Raw genomic sequence first — 22447 nt, forward strand, 5'->3', positions numbered from 1 at the left:
GAAATGGACACAACCGCGGCAAAAAGGAAGAAATGACTGTGTCTTAATTAAGCACATTATCTGTATTTGTAGAGCTGGTTCTTAAATGGGTGCTCGGCTGATGCCATAACTTTATGCAGTGGGGAATAACAATAGGGTGGACTGGACCTCAGACTAGGACGCCTATTCCTTGGGGCTTCTTTCTAGCTCTGCCACTGATTGGCTGTGTGACTCTGGGTAAGTCTAGTGAACTTCCCTGAGTCTCATGTTCTCTGTTTGTAAAATGATGCTCACCAGCCATGGCAGGACGATTTGAGATCTACTGATGAGCAGCACTATCTATACAAGTATTGTTATTGTTTAAATGGAAACAGTGTATGTAGCGTTATTCTGCAATGTCCTCTTGGGGGGGGGGGGTGGGGAGTGCAGCTCAATGAGTTTGAGCAAGGACTCCTGGGTTCTATTCCTTATTGCCTCACACTCTGTCATGTGGCCTTTGTATGCCTCGGTTTACCCATCTCTAAAATGGTTCACAAAGACATTGGGAGACTGTGTTCCTTACTCAGGTGGAATGCTCAGGGACCCAAGCAGAATCATCCCCAGTGTTTGTAAAGTGCTTTGAGATCCCTGGAGGAAAAGCTAAGCATTAACTACTACTGACATCAGTGAGCGAGAGGGGCATGTATCAGTTTCTAGAAAGACAAACAACAAACCAGTGTAGGCTCAGGCACAGCAGTCTCTCCGGCAGTGCTTTAGGCTGCCAGCATATGGTGTTAAGCCAAATGTTTCCTGTGGACCTCTGGGGCGTCCCAGACCAATGACACCTTCCGAGGCAGCATGCAGGGAATGGGAATGCGATGAGGGATTCGTGCAAAACGTAGACTCAAAACACATGTTGCCCTGCTCTCGTGCCTGCTGTTTGCACTGCCACGTTTATGTACAGCAAGAGACCGAGAGAACAAGAAATCCCGGAAACCCATTTCTGAACTCTAATCAATGTGCCGTGGAGATGGAAGAGTGGCAACGAGTGGTAGATTTAAGTAATAATGGTGGATTCCATTAGAAAGATTCTGCCATGTTTCAAAGTCCGTTATTGTACTGTCATGTTCTCAGGCAAATGAGCCCAGAGCCTCAAAAGTATTTAGTTGCATAATCTGCACTGATTTCATTGATTTAGGAGCCTAAATACATTGGAGGATCTGGCCCAAGGTTGCTAATTCCTAGCACGTAGTACTAGGATTCCCAAGTGGGCCCCTGAGACAGACACTGACTCAACATGGTTGTGTATCCACCAGCAGAAGGCAGAGGATTGAAAAAGACATCCCAAGCTCAGACTCCAATACATGGGAGTCGCTGCTTGGGAAGTCTGGGAATGAACACACCTTGCGTGGAACAGGGAGGCTGGTGAGTTTGGTCTAGAACAGGAGATGTGGGAGTCCTGGGTTCCACTCCTGACTCTGTGAATCTTTGGCCACACAGGAGCAAGTTCTTGTCCTCCTACACAACGCCCAGATAAATAGGTTTTGTCCAGGGGCCTATGCATGGGGTTGAGAGGATGGAATCCTCCCCACCTCACCCTGTATCCAAGGTATATGGAGCAGCCAGGTAGCTACTGCAGGGGTTTTCCCAAGCCTATCTGCCATGGCCAGAGGTGAAAGTAAGCCAGTCTGGTCTGGTATGGCATGGCATCCCAGCAAGAGCCAGTACGCCGGACTGGACCGGCTTCCCCCGGCTGGTGCTTTAAGGGGTCCCGGGCTCCCCACAGTGGCTGGAGCCCCGGGCCTTTTCAAGCGCCACCCGAACCCCGCTGCCGGAGCCCCTGGGGTAGTGGAGGCAGGGCTGAGGCGGTGATTTAAAGGGCCTGGGGCTCTGGCCACTGCGGGGAGCCCCGGACCCTTTAAAGCACCACCTGAGCCCCACTGCTGGAGCCCCGGGGTAGCAGCAGCAGGGCTCTGGCAGTGATTTAACGGGCCTGGAGCTCCACTGTGGTAGCGGCGCCCGGAGCCCTTTAAATCGCCCCTGAGCCCCACGGCTCCCAGCTGCCTCTGCAGCTGGTAGCTCTGGGGGTGATTTAAAGGCCCGGGGTCTCCCAGCTGCAGCCGGAGAGATGAAGAAATTGGTAGTTGAAAATCAAGAGGACTGTAGTTCAGACCTTTTTAATAAGAATCGGCTGTAAGTGTGTATTTGGGTAAAGTCCGAAATATTCACTGACCTGGTGGGTAATGTGTCCGGTGTCTTGGGATTGGTAGAACTTTATATATGGTGAACAAGATTTCAAGTTTCAGAGTAACAGCCGTGTTAGTCTGTATTCGCAAAAAGAAAAGGAGTACTTGTGGCACCTTGGAGACTAAGATTTCAAGTAATCCTCACCATATTTGACTTGGCTGTCTGGGTGGGAGCCCAGGGCTGGATTGCTGAAGGGAAAATGTACTTTTGGGCTTCTGGGTTACTAGTAAGGTATTAGAGTAACAGCCGTGTTAGTCTGTATTCGCAAAAAGAAAAGGAGGACTTGTGGCACCTTAGAGACTAACCAATTTATCTAAGCATAAGCTTTCGTGAGCTACATCCGATGAAGTGAGCTGTAGCTCAGGAAAGCTTATGCTCAAATAAATTGGTTAGTCTCTAAGGTGCCACAAGTCCTCCTTTTCTCTTTTCAGGAAGGTATTGTAGAAGCTGCTTTGTTGCTGGCTTGGTCAATCTAATTATTAGAACAAACCACCAGTTTGGGGGATCGTGTGCCCCATTCTTTGCAGGTTGCCCTGATTGAGCTATCTCAGCATGGTCCCTCCAGGCATCAGGGTCACAGCATTTAATAAAAATTTCTATTCCAAATTACTCTAGTTCCTTTCTGGGTAATATAGATGGGAAAGCAGCTTGAGAGGGGAAGGTATATGCTATTCTATTCAAGTTCCTGTATTGTGCTCGTCACCATAGTATCTGACAACCTGCCAATAGTGCATTGAGCAATTCGACTACACATTTGTCATGTGTTGTTTGTTCTCCTCAGCGAGAGAGGTGTGTGCAATGGAGTGTCTTGTTTTGGTAGGGTTTTTTTTTGTTATACAGGTTGCTATATGTTTATGTTAGAGACAGCAAGGTCAAAGAAATGCACCTGCATTTGCACATGGAGTGGATGGTGGGGAGGTTCGTAATGGTCCTTAGTTCCTGGGAACATTCATTCCACAGACTCAGACCGGCCCCCAAGAAAGTTCTTTCTCCTGCACATACAAAGAGGTCATAAGGGTAATCTTTATATTCTTGCTCCTAAGCCAGACCTCTGCACCAGGCTAGAGTAATGTAAGGGCAATTCCAATGTATGCAAAGGCAAAGAGCAATAAGTGGCCAAAACTGCAGGGATTAGAGACATGTAAAGACACCCGTGCCATGCCCCCTTTCTGCTGGCTGTGTTCCTTGTTCCCCCAGCATGAAGGGGGAGTTTTAGGAATCTCTTTGCCAGGGTGAATCTCTTAGGGCTGGATAAACCAGCTCTGCAGCCAGAATCCTGCTGCTGGTCCAGCTCAATGGAGCCACACTGCACCAGGAGAACTAGCCCTGAGTATTTGAGCTCTCATCCTCTCCCCAAACTCTGTTTCTATCCCACATATGTAGGAGAGAAAGAAAAACAACAATTAGCCATCTACAGGGGTCTAAATGGTCCAGGGGCCAGTGACAGATGGAGATCCTGGATCTCAGGGTCAAATCCAGCCCAGAAGAGTATTAATTGGAAACTGTTCCCTTTGGAAAGCTGTTCTGTTGCCTGTTGAGAATGAATTTGGAGGTGTCAGGCCAGTTCCCAGAGGGCAGCTGTCCACAGCCACAAACCTACCCCTATTGGCGGGAATTGGCCCCATTGTTGGCAGTCTCAGCAGAGCAGCCAAGGACTGAAGAGACACTGCCTGAGCTACACTCGCACCCCAAGGTGTGGTCCGTCCACACGGGGTTTGACTGTGGGGAAAGGCTGCACTGCTGCTGCCTAGGCTGCACTTACCCTGGGAACAAATGGAGCGCTTGAGTGAGCACTATGGCTTGTCATCTTTGGTACCATAGAGATGTGTCGGTTTGAACCCTGTCCATTCTCCAGGGCACAATGCTGGTGGGCAAAGGAAAGTACTCAGAAGAGTTCTCAGCCACAGTCTTCTTTGATGGAAAGTACACACACGATTGGTCAAATCAGTCCATAGTTTAGCAGTACTCTTGGGTTCCTTGCTGACACTAAGCTCTCACGCAGCTGGAGGCATGCGTAGCGCTTTCTATCATCCCCTCCTGGCAGACAGAGACTTGGCTTCAATTATTCATGCCTTTGTCACCACTTGTCTGGATTACAACAATGGGATATACCTGGGCATGAAGCCTTCAGCACTTAGGAAACTCCATCTAGTATACAATGCTGCAACCTGTCTCCTCAGCAACATAGGCTACCATGAGCACATGAAATATGTCCTCCGCTCCCTACACCAGCTTCCCATAGACTATCCAATCAGGTTCAAGGTCTCAGTCCTTATCTATGAGGAGCTCCGCAGCCCGCACCCAGGATATCTAAAAGACTGCCTAGAGCTGCAGGATGAAGACCATGGTCAACAGCTTTGCTTCTCAGGCACGATGTAATTCTCAGCAATAAGGGGAAAAAGTTTGTATGTGCCGGAGATAGACGTTTCTCAGGGACCAGTCCAAAACTGTGGAATGAACTCCCCCAGGAAATAAGGATTATCCCAAACCTCACCACCTTCTGGAAGGGGTGAGGTCAACGACATGCCTTCTGCATCATGATCCTATGCAATAGTGTACATTAAAAACAATCAGTCAAACAACAAACAAAAAACTCCTTCCAAAACAAGACATTCCACTGCACACACCTCCACAGGGAGAGGATGAGAGACAACAACGCATGCACAGATGTATAGCCATGTGGCTTAATGCACTACTGAAAAGTGCTCAGATACTAGGGGGATGAGCGTGGTATAAGAACAGAGCGCAGTGTATAGAATAGAATAAAATAAGTCTTATTCTTAGCTACTTTCAGCCAGTACTTCTACTGTGTCCTTTAATTGTGTGTAAAACCTCTCTTTCCCTTTCTTCTGTGCAACTTATAAAACCAGATGCTATAAAAATGTCTGTAATGAGGAACTTTGCACCCGTGAAAGGCTTTGGATGCTCGGCTTGGAACACAGGAAGTGTATGCCATCCCAAAGGGACTCAAATTTGATTTCCAAGAGCTACCTTAAAGTTCTGTGTCCTATTCCCTGTCTCAGGTTCTTCCATGCCAAGAATCCTGAGATTTTTACTCTTGGAATGATTTTTAGTTCTCTGCATAGAGCAATGTTTTCTTGAACCATCATGGCAGGGGATTTTTAGAGCTATCAAGTTCAGCTTTTACAACATGCCATTATCAGTTGCACCTTAAACACCTCTTTCAGTCATTCAACCTCTTGAGGAACCCAGGGGCAAAGGCTTCAAGTTTTGGATCCAATCTTCCCTCCACAGATTAGCAGTTTGCAAGACAGTTCTATGTGTGGCCTTGACTAAACTAGGGCATTGGTTTAGGTCCAGCGGCAGTGGTGTCAGCAGGGTTGGAGGTCTAATTATTATTATTTGTCTATACTGCAGTAGTTTCTAAGAGCCTCTCGTCTTTGATCAGGGCCCCAAGTTCGGTGTGGCTGGACTCCAACCAACTTTAACTAGCAAAGCGGTCTGCCCATCTGGGTCCGAGCAGACAGGACTCCTTTGCACAATTCCCTCTGCAGTTGCAAAAGACATTTCCTTAATGTAGAGATTACTAACTTGGATAACTCATCCTTAATATTAGAGATGAGTCAAAAGCAAAAGGGCAGATCCAAACATTACCAACTTTGGAAAAGTTCAGTTCTGCATCTGGACTCTATCTTTGTTCCTCATTGTCCATTTCTACTTAACATGATGTTTGCGGTTTTTATTTGCCTTGCTTATTACAACTTAATTCCAGGGCCGTCTTTAGGAGTTATTGGGCCTTATGCTCAGGGCCGTCCCTAGGCATACGCAGAATACGCAGCTGTGTAGGTGTTATAAACATACAGCTAAAGGGTTAAGAAGCTCAGATAACCTGGTTGGCACCTGACCAAAAGGACCAATAAGGGAAAAAGATACTTTCAAACCTGTGGGGGAAGGCTTTTCTTTGTGTTCTCTAGGGACAAAGAGAGGGACCAGGCAGAAAACAAAAACCTCTCCTAAACCATACCTGAAATAAGCCTCTAAAATTACAAATTGTAAGTATAGCAAGAGAATGTGTTAGTTTATCTTTTGTTTTAGCTTGTGAATTTTCCCTGTGTTAAGAGGCACGTTTATGCCTCATTTTTGTAATTTTAAAGTTTTGCCTAGAGGAGAACCCTCTGTGTTTTGAATCTGATTACCCTGTAAATTTACCTTCCATCCTGATTTTACAAAGATGCTTCTTTTATTTTTTTTCTTTATAGTAAAGTTCTCTTTTTTTAAGAATCTGATTAGTTTTTAGTGTCCTAAAATCCCAAGGGTCTGATCTGTGCTCACCTTGTTTACCTATCTGGTTGGTAGATTATTCTCAAGCCTCCCCAGGAAAGCAGGGTGAAGGAACTTGGGGAGATATTTTAGGGAAACAGGAGCTCCAAGTGGTCCTTTTCCTGAATCTTTGTCTAACTCAGTTGGTGGTGGCAGCAGTACTCATCGAAGGACAAGGAAGGATTTGTGCCTTGGAGAAGTTTTTAACCTAAGCTGATAGAAATAAGCACAGGGCATCTTTCATGCGGGTCCCCACATCTGTACACCAGAGTTCACAGTGGGGAGGGAACCCTGCCAGTAGGGCACCATGAAATTTGGGGCAAATTGGTGCCCCAAATTTCATGGTGCCCTAGGCAGCTGTGTGCTGCATATGCGGCAGCACCAGCTCCGGTGACCAGCCCTATCCCTCGGCCAGCTCCCTCGCGGGCTGCGCCCACTGCAAGGGGCAGGGCCGTCCCTAGTGGGGTGTGGGGCCCCAGACAACTCCCTCCGCCCTGCCTCTTAGCCTTCCCTCCTGCTCTGCTCCCGGCCTGCCCCCATTCCACCTCTTCTCCCAGCGACCCCGCACTCAACGGCAGCAGCGGGAAGCGGAGTAGCCCGGCCCCAGCCCGCTCTACTCCGCCAGCTCCCAGCCGCGTCGCTCTGTTTCCCGCCGCTGGTGAGTGCGGGGGGGACTCCTCCCCTCCTCCCAAATCCCCTCCCCTGAGCGACATGACTGGGGCGGAGGGAGCGGAGCAGAGCGGGCTAGGACCGGGTCACTCCACTTCCCGCCGCCAGTGAGTGCAGGTGGGGGGGCTGGGGAAAGGACCATCCCCCGCACTCACCGGTGGCGGGAAGCGGAGCGCCATGGCTGGGAGCTGGCAGAGTAGAGCAGGCTGGGGCCGGGCTACTCCACTTCCCGCCGCTGCCGGTGAATGCGGAGGGAGACCCCTTCCCCCAAGTAACAGAGTTGGGGCCGGGGTGAGGGAAGTGGAGTGGGCTGCTCCTGGCCCCCGCTAATCCCCCGGACCATTCTGGGCCTGTGGGGCCCCCCAATGTGGCTCCCCACAGCTCCTGCCTCCCGGGCCCCAGACCTTGGCAGGGGGGGAGGAGGAAGGGAAGCAGGTGCTCCCCCCAGAGGCCTGGGGCCCTATGCAGCCCCCCCCCCGGCACCCAAATGGCTAGGGACGGCCCTGCCTGTGCTGGTACCCCTATGCCCGACTTGCTCTTAGCAACACAAACATAAGCTTATAGTAATGGAAAACTTGCCACATGCACTTTATTAAAACCAGTTTAAACAAATTAAGGAACTATAATGCTGATGGACTATGTCTCCACCGCCCCATTGCTGACACGCACTGAGCTTCATACAAGGCAGATGCTGCTGCAGCCTGGGCTCACAGCCCGGGGGACGTGGACGAGGCAGCAAAGGATACCGAGCCGCCCTGCTGGTGGTGGGTCTCCCCCAGGGGTGCTGGTGTAGGGGGATAGGGTAGGGGGAACTGGGTCTCCCCCAGGGGTGCTGGTGGGGGGGATGGGGCAGGGGGAACTGGGTCTCCAGTTACTCCCTGGGGCCCAGGTCAAGGTGGCTAATCTGAAACAAGGAGCACCCACTGGTCGGGGTGTCCATCCACTGGATGATGGTGCCGCCTCCTGCCCCGCATGGTCCGGGATCCCCATGCTCCCTGGCCTCCGCATTTGAATAATGGCGGGGCCGGGATGGGTGCACAGGGCGGTAAGGGGGAGCTGCATGCTCAGCATCCTTCCACCAGCACTGCCCCAGGCCCGGCAGGGACCTAAGAGCACAGGGAGGAGGCGGGGGCTGTGTCACGGGGGAGCCCAGCTGTCTGCAGCGCGGCAACCAGAAACCCCCAGGCCTGCCACCGAGCCTTCCCCCCACCCCCGCGCACCACCAAGTGGTACTAGCCTCTGAGGGGAGGAGATGGGGCCAGAGCGGAGCTGCAGAGGCTGAGAGCTCCTCTCCACCCCCGTCACTGTCAGGAGCTGGCAGCCAGCTGGCCAAGAGGAGCAAGTGGGCAGGGGTCAGGGGTAGGGAGAAGGCAGCCCTGGGCCCGCCGGCCGAGAGCAGCCAGAGGGAGGGGCTGGACCGGAGAGGAACCAGTGCTGCAGCGGCCGCTTGGCTGTGGCACGCATGGAGCATTGGGCCAGGTCAGCGCACAGCACCCTCTTTGCCATGCCACCCTGGGCACCCGCCCTGGCTGCCCACCCAAAAAACGCCATCCCTGGTCCTGCCTCAAATTTTCTGGTGCCCTACGCAGCAGCGTATGCTGCGTATGCCTAAGGATGGCCCTGCTTAATTCATTTTAAGAACGGTAAAGAAAGTGACATAGAAGGATCATACTGGAGAACTCACAATCATTTTAGACAGTGAATATCCATTAAATGGACTTATTTTAGTGGTGGTGGCAGTAGAGAGGTTACTTACTGTCTGTAATAGTTGTTATACCGTCTAGTAAGAGGTTCATCCCAACTTTTTGTATCAGGCCTTCACCCAGCCATCTGCTATTGGTCCTCTTCACATGCCTCCTTTTTGCTTCAAAGGAGGCATCACAGAAATTAGTGGAATAGCTTATGGGGAGCATTTGAGGAGGACTCCTCAGAAAGTGGGTAAGCAAAAGTGCTTCAGAGCAAGACGGGAAACACAGAATGGGAGCCACCAGGAAAATGCTGGACAGTTTTCTTGGTTGGACATCACTGCTGTACAGGAAGTGGAGAGCCCTTTCTTCTGCAGATGCATGAATGCCATTTGCCTTGGTCATGTTCTGGGTTTTCAGCCCTTCAGCCTTCAGAAATAGATAAATTAAATTTCATGTGATTTACTCTTTGTATGGGGTGGTGGCGATGGGGGATGTTTAGATGAAACCCAACTAACCAACATCCCATCCCGTCTGAATGGACATTCACTGCCCTATCACACTGTTTCCCCTAGTGCCCTTGGCCTTCTTCTGATACTGTACAATGTGCTGCATGTCAGTTAGCTACCTAGCTGCTACCCTCTTCCTCCCCCAAGATGGCTGCACTTCATTGGTATTGTGTGTACACCTAAAAAGAAAAGGGGTACTTGTGGCACCTTAGAGGCTAACAAATTTATTTGAGCATAAGCTTTCCTGAGCTACAGCTCACTTCATTGGCATCCGATGAAGTGAGCTGTAGCTCACGAAAGCTTATGCTCAAATAAATTTGTTAGTCTCTAAGGTGCCACAAGTACCCCTTTTCTTTTTGCGAATACAGACTAACACGGCTGCTACTCTGAAACCTGTGTACACCTAGTTCATGAAGCCCTCTGGTATCTTTCTGAGTGAAAGGAGCCTTAAAACTGCAAAAAAGGATGATCTAATCTGTTTGCCATCCTAAAAGCGAAAGCACATTTATCTGGAACGTGATCATTCGTATTAGCCTGGCTTATTATAACAAGCTATCTGTGACTAATAAACAAAGGGATATAAAGTGTTTCCAGTAAGTCAGTCCATGTGATTTTTTTTAAAACCCATAAAGCAGCAGTAATGAACACAAGCTTCCAAAGGTCAAAGTCACTCTGACTGTGTTTACAAGTTTCAGCAGAGACTGGCGGTCTAGGGTTTAGTAATGCACACAGGAACCAATTAGAAAAAATAACTAACTAACCCAAGATATTGCTGGGCAGACTAGAAATTTTATAGGTCAGCACTCCGGGTATCTAAGAATTTCAGTTGTCATTTTGCATACTGAGAATTTTAAATCTTCTTTCAAAGTTTTAATTAAACTAAAAGAGTCCTCCCTAGTGAAAGTCCACTGGCTTCAACGGATGGAAAAATTTGGACTGCTCATACACATGGGAAACAATCAGGGTTACTAAGTCATGCATGTACACTTTGATTTACTTTCTCATATTACAAGAACAAAGTAACATTCAATGTACTTGAAAAGCAACACAGTGCGGTTGTAACTTTTTTTATGCAAAAAGAATTATTAACCTGTGGAACTCATTGACTCAAGTATATAATTGAGGCCACGATCTTAGTGGGATACAAAAAAAATAGACATTTATATGGATAATGATAAAATCCAGAGTTACATTAACTAGGAAAATGTTGTTAAGCTATATAACCTAGAGCTGTGCAGGAACTGGAATTTCCATTTTGTGCGAAATTCTGCTATTTCAAAATTTGTTTTCATGACAAGTCAGAATAAAATGTCGAGTTCTGAAGCATCCCACAATTTTCAAAAATATTTGTTTCAGATCAGTTGAAGTATTTCATTTCAATTTTGACTTTTTAGATTTTTAATTTTTTTCTAACACATTTCAAAACGAAAAGTCATTTTGAAATGAAAAATCAAAACATTTGGTTCCAAAAATGTTGAAATTGAATTAAATTAAAATTAAATTTCATCAAAATCAACATATTCTTGCAGAAAGGAGCAGCTCTACTAGAAGTCCTTATGCTTCTGGGCAGAAATCAATCACTTACTGATGGGGGTCAGGAAGGAACTTCACCTAGCGGTTGGTTATTCCATAATTGTCCAGTCTGGTGCTTCTTGCACCTTCCTTTGAAGCATCTGTTACAGGCCACTCAGAGAAAGAAATGTTATAAACTTACATATTTTAGTTAAATAGTTTTAATTAGCCAGTTACCTCAACTAGTTTCTCACTGGTCTTTGGATCTCTATTCCTTAGAGAATGTGCAGACTAATGAATTATTTTAAACTTATGAGTTTTATTAGTCAAAATACCTTTTCAAAAGATATTAAGAAATAACAAAAAGCCAAATAAAGATGGTTAGAAGATATAGTTTACCATGTCAAAATAAAACTCACATGGGATGTTACACATTATCAAAAGGTAATAAGTCAATTTAATTAATTGAAGGTCTTATTGTAACCCACACACCTTCTGGGTGTGGTGTTCTGTCCCATCTAGTGTCACTGAGACCATTTAAAAAGAGAGAGATAGAATGAGTCTGCTCTACAGCCTTAGCAGGGCTGGCCTTAGCATGAGGCGAACTGAGGCGGCTGCCTAAGGTGCCAGACTTGGGTGGGCCGGGGGGGGGCGCCACCACTAGGACCCAGAGTGTAGAAAATTGTGTGTGCTGCTGGTGCATATGTATTCTCTCTGCTCTAGATGCACAGAGATGGTGGAGTGCTGTGCTGGAGGAAGGAGGGCACAAGAGACATAATAGGCAGGCAGGAGAAAAGGTGAGAGGGAATAACAGAAAGCAGCAGGAGCTGCAGGGAGAGAGAGGAGGAGGAGCCTCTTATGTACCTCTCTAGCACCCCCAGGAGCCTGGACTGATTAACACCAGCTTCTCAGGGAGCTTCCTGTTTCCTGATGCTTCCCTGAACCCACTTGAGGAGAACAGGCAGTCAACTGAAGTAGTAGGAGCCAATTAGGCCCTTGAGATGCTGATATCTTCCCTCACTCAGGCCCTGCTACCAGCCTGCTTATTTGTCTCCTTCAACTGAGTGTTGAAAGCCACTATAGCTGGCACAGAACAGCAGTCATGAGTGAAAGAAGAAAACGCACCTCTGGGGCAGCATTCAGAAAAAGAGATAGAAAAGCTTCCTTTCCTTTCTTTAGGCAGGAAGGAGCTCTCCTGAGATACATAGACACAAATGTTCATGGTGAGCCTTCCAGCCCCAGTGAGGTTGTGAGTGGTGAGGAGATGCCTGATCTTCCAGTTAGTCAGAGTGCAGGTGACCTGGCAGCTACTGCAGCATCCATATCTCCATCGCAAATGGATGTAACCATGCACATTGCTGAAGAAAAGTGTAGATCAGAGAAGAGTGTGGTGGAGGCGCAAGAAACAGCTGCTGCTGAGTTTAGTTCCTTAAATCTAGATGATCCAGGACTGTGGACCCACTTGAGCAGTAGCCTCAGGGACTTCCTTGTACTGCATGGGTCACAGCAAGTGAAAAACTTCATGTTCCCCAAAGACAATGAAAATAGAAGTTTCCATCCAACACATTACTGGAGTGAAATCCCCAATGGTGACAAAGTGGAGAGGCCATGGCTTATGTACTCAAAAGCCCAGAATGCTGCATACTGTTTTTGTTGCAAACTCTTCCAGTCTAATGTTCCAGCCACACTAGGTTCTACCGGAACAAAGGACTGGAAAAATCTGGCTAGAAATCTGGCATGCCATGAGAAGGCAGCAAATCACCAGAGAGCATTCCATAGGTGGAAAGAGCTTGAGATGAGACTAAGGTTAAATCCACCATAGATGATCAGCATCAAGAGAAGATTGCATCAGAGTCTCTTTACTGGCAAAATGTTCTGAAAAGGCTCATTGCCATTGTGAGAATGCTTGCTACCCAAAACCTAGCCATGCGTGGCACTTCAGATCAGCTGTATGTGCCAAACAATGGAAACTTCCTTAAAATTATGGAGCTGATGGCTGAGTTTGATGCTGTACTCCCGGAGCATCTAAAAAGAGTCACCACCCAAGAAATGTACACACACCACTACCTTGGAAAAACAATTCAAAATGAGATCATACAGTACCTGGCAACAAAAGTCAAACAGAAGATTGTGGCAGATCTGAAGTCAGCAAGATATTACTCTGTTATTCTGGACTGCGCACCCGACATCAGCCATACGGAACAAATGACTTTAATGGTGCGTTTTGTGACAACAACAGAACCTAGTGAAAATGTCCCTGTAATGGTGACTGTCAGAGAGCATTTTCTAGAATTTATTGACATTGATGATACTACAGGAGCTGATATGACAAATGTGCTTCTTAAAAAGCTGAAGGATACGGGAATTGCGATAGCTGACATGAGAGGCCAGGACTACGATAATGGTGCCAACATGAGAGGAAAGAACAGAGGAGTGCAGACACAGATCCGAGAGTTAAACCCTCAAGCTTTTTTTGGTCCCTTTCAGTTTTCATTCATTGAACTTGGTGGTCAGTGATGCAGCATCAGCTTCTAGTGAGGCTGCTGATTTTTTAATGTAATTCAAAGCATCTATGTATTTTTCTCTGAATCAACTCATCGATGGCAAATTTTGAAGCAACGTCTGGGAACATCCTCTCTGACACTGAAACCACTGAGTGCCACGTGATGGGAAAGTCGAGTGGAGGCGATAAAGCCTATCAAACATCAAATTGGGAAGATAGATGATGCCATAGTTGCCATTATATATATATGTTATGACAGGAACTGTTCGTGGGAGAACAGTGGCAGAGGGAAATGGAATCACCAGAAACATACATAACTTCAAATTTCTGTGTGGCTTAGTGTTGTGGCATGACATACTGTTTGAAATATATATTGTAAGTAAGAGACTCCAAGGTGTTGACTTGATATATCTGGAGCAATGGAACAACTGGACAAAGCAAAGTCATACCTACAGTCTTACCGGTCAGATGAGGGATTTCAAAATGATTTGAAGAGTGCACAGAAGTTGGCAGAGGAACTTCACACTGAAGCTATTTTCCCACCCATTGAAGAATACAAGAGTCACTGAAGAAAACGACATTTTGATTACGAGGCACGGGATAATCCCATAAGAGACCCCAACCAACAATGCAAAGTTGAATTCTTTAACCAGGTGCTAGATTGTGCAATACAGTTAGTTGAAGAACGTTTCGTGCAGCTCAAGGAACACAGCAGTATATTTGGGATGTTGTATGATATTCCAAAACTCCTCATTATACCTGAAGAAGACCTACACCAGCAATGCAGGGCACTAGAGACAGTGTTGACACATGATGACATGCGCGATATTGATGCGAGTGATTTAGGTGATGAACTGAAAGCCCTTTCAATATACATTTCAGCAGGATCAACTCCAAAGGCTGTTCTGAAACATATGTGCACAAATAAGATGATCACCCTCTTTCCAAATGCTTTTGTTGCTCTGCGCATACTTCTAACACTTCCTGTAACAGTTGCCAGTGGAGAACGCAGATTCTCCAAGCTGAAGTTAATCAAAACACATCTATGCTCCACAATGACATGGGAGAGGCCTTGCAACCATCTCAATAGAGCATGAGCTGGCCCAGACTGTGGACCTTCAGGAAGCAGTTCAAATCTTTGCAACCAAGAAGGCAAGGAAAGCACCACTTTGTTTATTCAAACAGATAAAAATGCCAGTGTTTACTATGCAGACAAGAAAAGTGACATTTGCTGTTCAGGCATTTGAAAGTTAAGTGTTACTTACAATTTTTGAACAAGGCATTTTAAAGTTGTTAGTTCTTCTCTATTGGGGTAGGTAGCAGAGCAGTACCATGAGAGGAGTAGAACAGGAAGAGGGCAGAACTGAGACCTTTCAAAGTTTTGGCCCAAACGAGGGGGTTTGGGGGCGGCATTTGAGCTCCCTGCCTCAGGTACCAAAATGTTGTGGGCCGGCCCTGGTTAGCTAACAGCCAGTTGGCTTCTAGCTCATGTGATAGATGCTCATGCACTAAGCTCCAGAGGTCCCTGGTTTAACCGTGCCCAGTGACAACTGGGGTCTGTTGGTGTTACATGATTACAAGTCTTTTTACAAAGGTAAACATTTATCTGAGCTCTTAGTACTCTGGGCAGGTGATTTTGGAAACAACATTGAACTACTGATCCTTAAATCAGAGATCCTTATTTCTTTCTAATCACGTCTGTACCAATGGAGTCATAGGACTGCTCCTGATAACTCAACCAAACAATTCTAAAGTAGAATTTAGAAGTTTTGACATGTTACTTAATTATCAAAGAATGTCAATTCAGTTCCAAATTACCTTGCTCACCTGATACTCATAGCCAAGCTTTGCCACTTATACATGCACAAAACTTATCCCAAAATGTAATATGCAGGGAATGATGTTGAAACTACTGTCTGGCCTCTGGAACTTCAACAGGACCGTAAATTCTTATGCCACTTTAATAAAAGATTCAATTAATGATAACGATCTTTAGCTTACAAACCAGTTCAAAGCTTCTTCCTCTCTTTGTCTGAGGTGCTGTCAGTTCTCTTGACCACAAAATCTGTGCCATTTCTAGGCTGAATTCTTTGAAAGAGTTTCTTAGAACTGACTAGGTAAGCAGTTTCCTGTTGCAAATACCACTAGACTTAGTGTAACGAGTTTCCCCAGACTCAGAACTCTCAACTATTTACTGACAGCATAATTTCGAGACAACTAAGATTAAACTTGTTAGTGAAACACAAATATACAGCATACCCTTTAGGCATTCAGTGTTTTAGCTTAGGTATTTACTTCTGGAGAAGCATTTAGCCAAGTCATCTCATACATGTTTAGAACTGCCTTAACTACTTAGTTGGAACTGACATGAAAGTGGGTTCTTCAGCTCAGCTTCATGGTTGCAATGACTGATTTCTCAAGAAAGACAGAAAAGCCATTCATTCATGATTCCCTAAAGGTGTCATGATAAATGTATGCTCATTATTTTTCTGGATTTCACAGCGGTCTGCCTTGGTAGGACTTTGGCATTTTGTGCCATACCACTTTGGGCAAGATATATTAGGCCATACCAGTTTGTACAAAACATCCTGAGACATACACAGAACACCTGCTGGGATCAATCAGCAACCTATTTCCTTACGGCCTGATAATTTTGGCTGTTTCACCTTAAAGATTTTCACTTCACACTAGCTTCTCCATATACCGCTTAAACACATAAGATTCTTTAGCACAAAACCAATACCTTGTCCAATATATCTTTGTTAAAGATCAGTTATAAATTGCCTGTTGATCACATTTCTATTTAAAATAGACAATGCACAGTCCGAACTAGCTGCTGGATTCTGTGGGCAGGCTGCCCAGGGATCTGTCACATTATCACTTATATAGCTTTAATTTTCAATATAGTTTCTTGAATCTTAATTGATCCCTTTTAGATTTATTTTACCTAGCAATAAAATTATACTTCTAATCATGTATTGTTGCCCCTTTCGGAGGGAGCAGTTAGCGAACATTTGGGGCCTTGCAGGCTGTTCGAAGAAGAAATTGATGATACATGTGTCACATTCTGGGGTGCAACCCAGACCAGTGACAGGCTGTGTCACCAGCTGCCCTGTAACCCTGAGTGCCTTTAAATGCTCTGCTGCTGTGGCTCACAGCCCAGGCAGCAGACAAGCATGCAGTGAGTGTCCGTGTGCTGAGCAGTCCTGGTTCAGCGCCCTGACCCTGCAGCCTGCTTGTTACACCACAGCCACACACTGGTCCCCTCCAGCCTTGGTTACTACTCGCAGAGTGACCCCATCACATCTCCCAGTTCTGAATGCCCCCAAACCATCTGCCCCGCTTTGTCCAGCCCTCTCACAGACGATTAATAAAGTCCATTGCTCGTTTAAAGAAACAAACTGCCTGCTGTTGTTTGTTTCTGCAGTGTTCAGAGAAACTGAACTTTGTGTACGTCCTTTGTAAATAAACAGGATCACACCAAAAAATATGCCTGACACATTGTGACACAGGCCCATTGGTGGTTCAGTCTTCTGTGTCAGCAACTTTTGTCAGGCCTGACATACTCACTATACTTAACACATTGTTGTCATGATATTTACCCAAAAGATGGCATGTGGAAAACCAATAACTCGCTGATCATTAATGAGCAGACAGTTTCCTTGCTCACTATTTCCAAGTCTGACACTCCAGCCTGTTCAGTGCCCAAAAAGCTCTGCTGTTTGACATGTTTTAAAGGCTTTGGCCTGAGTCGTGCCAAGGATTCTGGCCTATGTGTGGATGTATACGACATTACTCTTATTAATGAATTCCCTGCTTTCTCTGTCATTGCTATCCCACTCTCTGAGATACTGAACTACATGGAGTACTTGGTTGATCCATTATGGCATTCCTATGATTGTGGTTCAGTGCTCTTGCTGTGAAAGGAATCCTCACTTGCTCAGAATTACATCAAAGTGCTATTTAAATACTCCACACCGGACCATATGCATCACTGAGTACAATGCAGTTCCACCAGGTGAGAATCTGGCCCAGCGTCTCCACTTCTTTAGAGTGACTGACTTTTTAAACAATGAATTTAGTGCTGGTTAAAGGTACTGGATTAACTGGCCTGGAAAGTGAGGTCTTCTGCTTAGCCAGAGTGCACTGACAGTGCAAGCTTTCCCTGACATTGTCCAAGCCAAAGAACCTCAACCCTGACCTGCTGTGACCTCCCCTAAGGGTGCGATGGGTTCTCTCCTCACACCCATTCTATTTTTAGCCTGTCTACTGACACAGTCAACAAAGGGGTCTGCTGAGTTGGGGGTTGCTGAGATATGGAGACTTCCCCATTAGAAGATAAACTCACACGCACAAGCTAATCTCATACTGAGGCAAGCAAAGGCCTGGCACATAGAAAAAAACTTTTGGTGATCTATGGACCTAAGCAAGGCTCAACTTGGTGACCTAGATATGTCACTCCGTAGCCCATTACTAACCTCCTGAGCTATTCAGTCAGTCACACAATGCCCAGCTGACTTAGCCATTAGTGGGCAAACTGCCTGAACAAAATTGACAACACAATGTTCAGGTTGCATAGACAAATAAGAAACAAAGTCAGGAAAGTCTTCAAGGGAGCAAAGTGAAGTCCTGAGTCTGAAGGTGAAGAGGAAAGACTGGCCAAAATGGATCAGAGCTTAGACTGGTCTCCTGCCTCTGCACAGTGGCCAGTGCATGGGCCTCTAGAGGCAAAGGAACCTCTGCCCACCCCCAGTGCACCACTGGCAATTGAGAAAGAAGAGCTCATCCTGATGTAACACTATTGACGTATGTGGGCTTACACCAGGGATAACTCTTGCCCAATATTTCCTGATCCAGACACTAGTCACCCTATTAACTTAAAGCCAAATTCTGCCCCATGTCACATGGGCTCACTATGTCTCCACCCCTGACTTCACCCACCCAGCAGCACACAGACTGAGGCAGGGGCCCGGCTAATAAGCCCACTGGTGCATCACAGCCTCACTGGGGCATGGGCTGCTGGCTAGGGGCCTGCTTTGGCACTAAGCTTGCCAGTACACATGTTACAGTGTCAAGGAGAGACTGGGATTGAGGGGCCCCTGCTGCTCCTTTGGGAGCTCCACTTGTGTTTTCCTTATGCTCCCACGCCAGCCACACTGATGCAGCCTAGCATTGGCCAGCGAGATGCCTTTGAAACCCTAATCGGCACACCCCTCTTCTCCCCCTGAAGCCTCTATAGCCACATTGTATAAGGGCAGGCTATGTACTAATGTTTGTGGTCATGAATTTATCCAGCTGTTTTTTAAGTCCCAGCTATAATATTTGAGCTGATGACCTGTTATTGCACAGAACTGCATAAATGAATGTAACAGTCCCCTTTACCTGTGCCACATTCACTGCCCTTTCATTTCAAGGTAACTTTCTGTTTTGCATTATGTTGGGAGTGGGTAAAGAGGACTGACTGATCATCTCACTATACCCCCAGAATTTCATATTCATAATCAGAAACCCATAAACATAATCTGAAATGCTTCCAAGTATCTCCAACACTTCTCCTCTCCCGGATAAACAAACCTGGGATTTGTTATCTCTCATATATAAATTCTGTCAAAGCTCTAACCATTACTCTTGCCTGTCTCTGGACACGGCCAATCTCATTTGCTCCATCTCTTAAAGGAGACCCCAGAGTGGACACAGAGTACCATGTGCTATTTTCTTTCCCTCTTTAATTCTCCCAAACTTCTTATTTGCCTGTCTAATTGCTGATTTTTCTTCAGTAAGCTATCCCCAGTGACCCCAAAGTCTTTGTCCTCAGTGAGCCATGCAGATTCACGGCTCTAGTTCTTCCCATGTGTTGATTTCAATGTGTTGAAATCTGTGGGGAGTTTCTTACAATTCTCCATAATTTATACAAAAATCTAGGAGTTTAGCATCACCAGCAAACAGCACTAACTTGCTTTATTTCTCTCCCGTCTGAGAAACAGCCATTCGCTATGACTGCATGTTTTCTATAAGACAATCAGCATGCATGACTAAACTTGGCACATAATTCTTTTATTATACTTTTATGAGGCCTTGTCAGCCTTTGGAAAATCCAAGCACGTCATGCCTACGGGTAACACTGATAAAAGAGGCTATCCCAGGTTAGCGAGGCATATTCTTCCCACAGCAGCCCCCAGACTGCTTTGACTTAATACAGCTCTGCTTACCCAAGCCCCATGTTATTCGAACTTTAATTGGGGTCTTCTGTACTTTCCCTGGCATTGAGCTTAGACACACTGGTCTATAATTTCCAGGGTCTTCCATGTCACCACATTAGCAATGGTGCCAACCAATTCCTTAGTCATGGTAGGCCACATTATTCAATATGTAGATCAAACTCATGAGCATGGGAGACAGCACCTGCTCCCAAGAGCTTACACTTAAAATAGACTGGAGAGATCAAGGTGGGGAGAAAGGGAATATCAATTATCCCCATTTCACAGACAGGGAAATGAACTACAGAGGGATTAAGTGACTCTCTCAAGATCAAGATCGTGCAGTGAGCTTGTGACAGGGCCGGGAACTGAATGATCAATGCATCTTTCTCCTCGCCCCAGCCACCTCTTCTAGTTCCCAGAGTCCTCACACACCCCCAGGATGTACATACCCCTCCTCCACAGCTCTGTCTCTGCTGTGGAGCCCTTCCCTCTACCCTTCCCCTCGCCTGCTGCACCTCTCCTCCAAGCTTTGGAGTCCATTCTTCTTCCCCTGGATGTGTGCCCCAGCTCATATGGCCTAGCTATTGCAGCTGTTCCATGGACAAAGGTGACCTACCCCTGTGAGATGCATGGCCATTAGGCTGCAACTGGTGAACACAAGTGGACCAGCAGGAGAAGGAGTTTGGTGGTGGTGTTTGGTCCACAGTATTATCATGAAACATTCCTAACATTCAGCCTAATGATTCACTTTCTTAACTTAAATCCTGTGATTTCAAGTAAATGGAAACCATGTGCTCCCTTCCCCCGCTGCCCACAATCATCTCTTCCCCAAACGATCTACCTCTTTTATCCTTACCGATCCCTGCTGTCAGCTGATTGTTTTTGCAGTCCTTCTCTGAACACCTTACCGCTCAGTCAATCTCCTTCTCGTAATCAGGTGACCATAAAACAATATTCTGTGTGTAATTTGGAGGCTAGCCATAAGTTATTTTGGCCTTTACTGCCATGTCACACTGTAATCTCATGTCGGAGACATGCTATTCTCCCCAGGTCTCTTTTGGCGTATGTCTCAGAGGACAGAGGTGATAGCCCTGGTGTATCTGGCTGTGCTCAGAGTGCTCCCAGAGTTCCTCCCTGAACAGCTGCGTTTCAGATTAGTTTGAAACCAGCTAGAGTGTTTTACCTTTTCTAATCTCACTAGCTCCCTTTATATTATTTTTCTATCCCTCTTGGTGTCTGCAACTCCGCCCAACAGATCACTGTTTATGAATTGCATTAACATGCTATTTACATGCCTCCCTTCTGGACTACTAACAAAGAGGCTAAGCAAAGAACACACTTAACCCCGATTCCTGTAGTACCCCGCTATGCAACTCCCCCAACTCAATCCTTCCCGATTTATCAACGCATCGGAATATAGGAATTGCCAGAGTGGATCAGATCCAAGGTCCATCCAGTCTGGTATCCCGTCTAACTGTGGCCAGCACCAGAAGAGGTATAAACTCCACAGGAGCAGATGTGGGATAAGAAACTCCTCTCACAGGTCACATAATAACCTCTGGTAGTTGGAGATTGGATTCAACCTTGAAGTAAGAGGTTGAATATCCCTTCCAACATTTTTGCCATCAGTTACATAATTTTGTTTATTGTATCTAAGCCAGTTTTCAGTCCACATAGGAGTGTTCCTCTCCAAAGCCACTGGAATTCAATTTTCTGGTAAGATTCTGAGAGTGACTTCATCCAATGTTATGTTTTTATGCCTTAAGCCAAACGCTTTCAAATATGGGTGTATCTGGGTTACTCGGGAGCACTGGGAGCCACAGAAAACAAGAACTGAAATCGAGGTGGGTTTTGTGCGTATGTAGGAGTCTACGGTGAGGACATCTGCACACACGTACTGCTTTCTCCTTGTCTGCTAATTCTATAATTCAGTTAAAACATCACAAAGGACTGAAAATCCTGTATCCACTAAAATAAATGACCATTGTTCAGGATAGGTAAGCACAAGAGTCATCCTGTTATTACCTGTAACACTTATAGTGAGTGGGGTTAAAAGTTAGGCCATTCAAACAGCCAGATGTTCAGAAACTGGCCTAGTGAAACCAGGGAGCAAACACAGTACTCCTCCTCTTCAAAACCACCACTCCCTTCTAATCATTTTGGCAGCTTAATTACCCTTTCCAGAGACGAGGTAAACAGGAATCACCACAACCTACAAAAGGAATCAGCATAGACAACACTTTCCCCCCTTACCTCACTCATTTAGGGGACTATAAACCAATCAGAGTGTAAATTTAAACCTTGGGCACTAGAGTTCCTCCATGGAACTACACCAAGCTCGTCTCTGTCCCGCATCTGGGGGGGCTAGGGTTCCATGGGTGAGGGGGATGTGGACCAACGCTGCGCAGGTTCCCTGCTCCCTAACTGACACCCAGGATGATGACAGAAGCAATGGGTGCTACAGACCAAGCAATGTTTTAATAGCCTGTGAAATGTGCTGGGAGTAAGTGCAACCTGTAAGGCAGGGTGTCCAGTCCCCAGCAAATATGAGTCTGTTACAGCCCAAGCAGGGCCTGGTTCCTTAGTTCAAGCTGTAGACACGCATGCTTTCATCTCTAAAGGTCCGTGGTTCAATCCCTACCACTAGCCAAGGTGTCAGTTGTCATGGGTAGTTAATGGTTACAGCAGGATCCTGGGATCATAGACTCCAGGGGTCTATTTCATCTCTACCACTGACTTGCAGTGTCTCTTTGGGCCAGTCACATATCTTTGTATTTTAGTTTGCCCATCTGTAGCATGGGAATAACGATACTTACCTCTTGCACAGGAGCTCTTGGGAAATTCATGCGTGAAAAGCACTTTGACGGAGCTCTCTGGATGGGA

Source organism: Natator depressus, chromosome 14, assembly GCF_965152275.1.
Source record: "Natator depressus isolate rNatDep1 chromosome 14, rNatDep2.hap1, whole genome shotgun sequence".
Lineage (NCBI taxonomy): Eukaryota > Metazoa > Chordata > Testudines > Cheloniidae > Natator > Natator depressus.